Raw genomic sequence first — 3,608 nt, 5'->3', positions numbered from 1 at the left:
CTTTGAAATTGATAACCGAGTATTCAAACCTCGGGTCGTCTTCTCAAGGAACTGCGAGGAAGTGTGTTCTTATTATTGGTTTTAAGGTTTGTAATCGGTCGCGTCAGTCATGCGGCCGCGTCGCTGCTGATTCGTGCTTGGCACGCGATCACGTCGTCCATGCGATCGCGTGGATACCAGTTTCTTTAAAGCTCCGTTTTGCTTTCTCCTTCCATTCTAGTATGTTTCCTTTTTCATCCTTTAAGTCATTCTGCCTTTAGAAAATCTGAAACTACTCAACACACTAATCACGGCATCGAATGGAAATAAAGGTAATTAAAATAATTAATTTTTAAAGCTTAGGAAACATGTTTTTCATTATATGACATAATAAGGAAGGGAAAGTAAAACTATGCAATTAATGTGAATAAGTAGGTGAAGATTTGAATAAATCACTCTAATTAAGCACAAAAGAACTCATGAAATATGGGTTTATCATCGATCTCAGACGAGATCTTCTGTGCTAGTCGGTGCTGTTACGTCCGACTTGCTGATCTTGGAGATGTTGCTGATCTTTGATCACCGGAGGAGGGGTGGTACCTGCAAGAGACTCCGATGCTTAAGTGAGCATGGGCTTCTAACAGGTTTTTTATGTAGAATCAGAGTATGAGTTATTGATGAGCGGATAATTTATACCCTTTTTGGCATTGTTTTTATATAGTTTTTAGTATGTTTTAGTTACTTTTTATTATATTTTTATTAGTTTTTATGCAAAAATCACATTTCTGGATTTTACTACGAGTTTGTGTATTTTTCTGCAATTTCAGGTATTTTCTGACTGAAATTGAGGGATCTGAGCAAAAATCTGATTCAGAGGCTGAAAAAGGACTAAAGATGCTGTTGGATTCTGACCCTCCTGCACTCGAAGTGGATTTTCTTGAGCTACAGAAGCCCAATTGGCGCGCTCTCAATCGCTTTGGAAAGTAGACATCTTGGGCTTTCCAGTAATATATAATAGTCCATACTTTTCCCAAGATTTGATGGCCCAAACTGGCGTTTAAACGCCCACCTGAGACCCTTTTCTGGAGTAAAACGCCAAAACTGGCACCAGAACTGGAGTTAAATGCCTAAACTGGCACCCAAGCTGGCATTTAACTCCAAGAATGGCCTATGCACGTGAAAGCTTCAATGTTCAGCCCAAGCACACACCAAGTGGGCCCCAGAAGTGAATTTCTGCACTATCTGTACTTAGTTACTTATTTTCTGTAAACCTAAGTTACTAGTTTAGTATAAATAGCACTTTTTACTATTATACTTTTAGGAGCTTTTTGCCATATTTCATGTTTGGAGAGGCTGGCCATTCGGCCATGCCTAGACTATTTTCACTTATGTATTTTCTACGGTGGAGTTTCTACACCCCATAGATTAAGGTGTGGAGCTCTGCTGTTCTTCATGAATTAATGTAATTACTACTGTTTTCTATTCAATCACGCTTGATTCTATTCTAAGATACTCACTCGTACTTCAATCTGGAGAATAATATGATCCGTGACACTCATCATTATTCTCAATTCTATGAACGCGTGCCTGACAACCACTCCCGTTCTATCTGAGCTCAACGTAGCCATTGGGTGATAGCTTGAGTGCGTATCTCATGGGTATCTAATACACGGACCGAGTCCATAAGATTAGTATCTTCGTGGTAGAGGCTAGAACCAATTGGCAGCCATTCCTGAGATCCGAAAAGTCTAAACCTTGTATGTGGTATTCCAAGTAGGATCTGGGAAGGGATGACTGTGACGAGCTTCAAACTTGCGAATGTTGGGCGCAGTGACAGTGTGCAAAAGGACAAGGGTCCTATTCCGATGCTAGCAGGAACCGACAGATGATTAGCCGTGCGGTAGCTGTACTTGGTATTTTTCATCCGAGACGAGAAATCCGACAGTTGATTAGCCGTGCAGAGATCGTACATGGTATTTTTCATCCGAGAGGATCTTACAGCTTGCCATGGAAGGGAGCATGCATGATTCGAAGAAGACAATAGGAAAGCAGAGGTTTAGAAGCAACAAAGCATCTCCAAACGCTTATCTGAAATTCCTACCAATGAATCACATAAGTATCGCTATCATATTTTATGTTTTATTTATCTTTTAATTATCAAAACCTCATAACCATTTGAATCCGCCTGATTGAGATTTACAAGATGACCATAGCTTACTTCAAGCCGACAATCTCCATGGGATCGACCCTTACTCACGTAAGGTTTATTACTTGGACGACCCAGTGCACTTACTGGTTAGTTGTGCGGAGTTGTGAAAAGTGTGAATCACGATTTCCCACACCAAGTTTTTGGTGCCGTTGCTGGGGATTGTTCGAGTTTGGACAACTGACGGTCCATCTTGTTGCTTAGATTAGGTAATTTTATTTTATGTTTAAGCTTTTAATTTTATTTTCGAAAAAAATAATAAAAAATATGTTCTTCAGAGTTTTTAAGAACGAATTCTAGAGTTTCATGAGATATGTTGAAGCCTGGCTGGCTGTTAAGCCATGTCTAATCTTTTGGACTGATGTTTCCACTTATCTTTGCATGAGCCTTTTGGTTCTCATCAATTTGGCTGTTGTATGTAATGCTCTGCTAAAGCTTGGCTAGCCACTTGGCCGTGTCTAATTCTTTTGGACTGAAGCTTTAGACTAACATTGCATGAATCCTGGAATTCTTATTAAAAATTTTGTATCTCTTTATTTTCTTTTGCCAAAATAATTTCGACACTACAAAAAAAAAGCGCATTTGTAACAAAAAATATTGTTACAAAACGTCAAAATTTTGAAACAAAAGTTTTTTATAACAAAAAAAGGGTCCATTGCAGTAAGTCTCGTTACAAAAAGTTTTTGTAACGAAAAATGGAATTGTTACAATTCAATACCATATTTTGTAACAATTTTTTCTGATACAAAAAACGAGAAGCCGTTACAAAAGTGGTAACAAATTTTGATCTTGAAGGTATTTTTTGTGACAGTCAATTTTTTTCCTATAAAAAAATTTTGTTACAAAATGTAACATGATTTTGTAACATTTTTTTCTTTAGTTACGAAAGCAAATTAATTATTTTGTAACAACTTTTTTTTATTACAAATTACATGCATAATTTACTAAATTATTTTTTAAATTAACTAATATATTAACGATTTTAATAAGCAAGTTTACATGTATATAATATGCAAAAACATACATAAGTCAAACAAGATCCTTTTAGCTAAAATTGTCTTGAAACAAAATAACATTAGCTAGTGAGTACATTGATTAGTTCAACCAAAACATAAAAGTTCTAATATAGATTAGTGTCTCTATGCATCAAAACATTCTTGAGCCCTCAAGGTAGCATATGGTCACCATTTCAGCACTCCTGTAAATAAGAAAAACCGAAACAAAAAAGTTAGAAACAAGATATAACACTAATTATAATTTTTTCACTAAGTTTTATCTAAAATGTTTAGAAAAATTTCGGCAAAACCTCCCCTAAAACTTGGATATTTCCACCATCCACGGTTCCAACAAACACAACCAATTCACAACTTATGTCTCACCCATACCCAACCAAATTTATCAAACCAAATAATAGGACATTTAT

This window comes from Arachis ipaensis, chromosome B09 (genome assembly GCF_000816755.2).
Source record: "Arachis ipaensis cultivar K30076 chromosome B09, Araip1.1, whole genome shotgun sequence".
Classification (NCBI taxonomy): Eukaryota; Viridiplantae; Streptophyta; class Magnoliopsida; order Fabales; family Fabaceae; genus Arachis; species Arachis ipaensis.
This window is presented reverse-complemented; position numbering follows the sequence as displayed.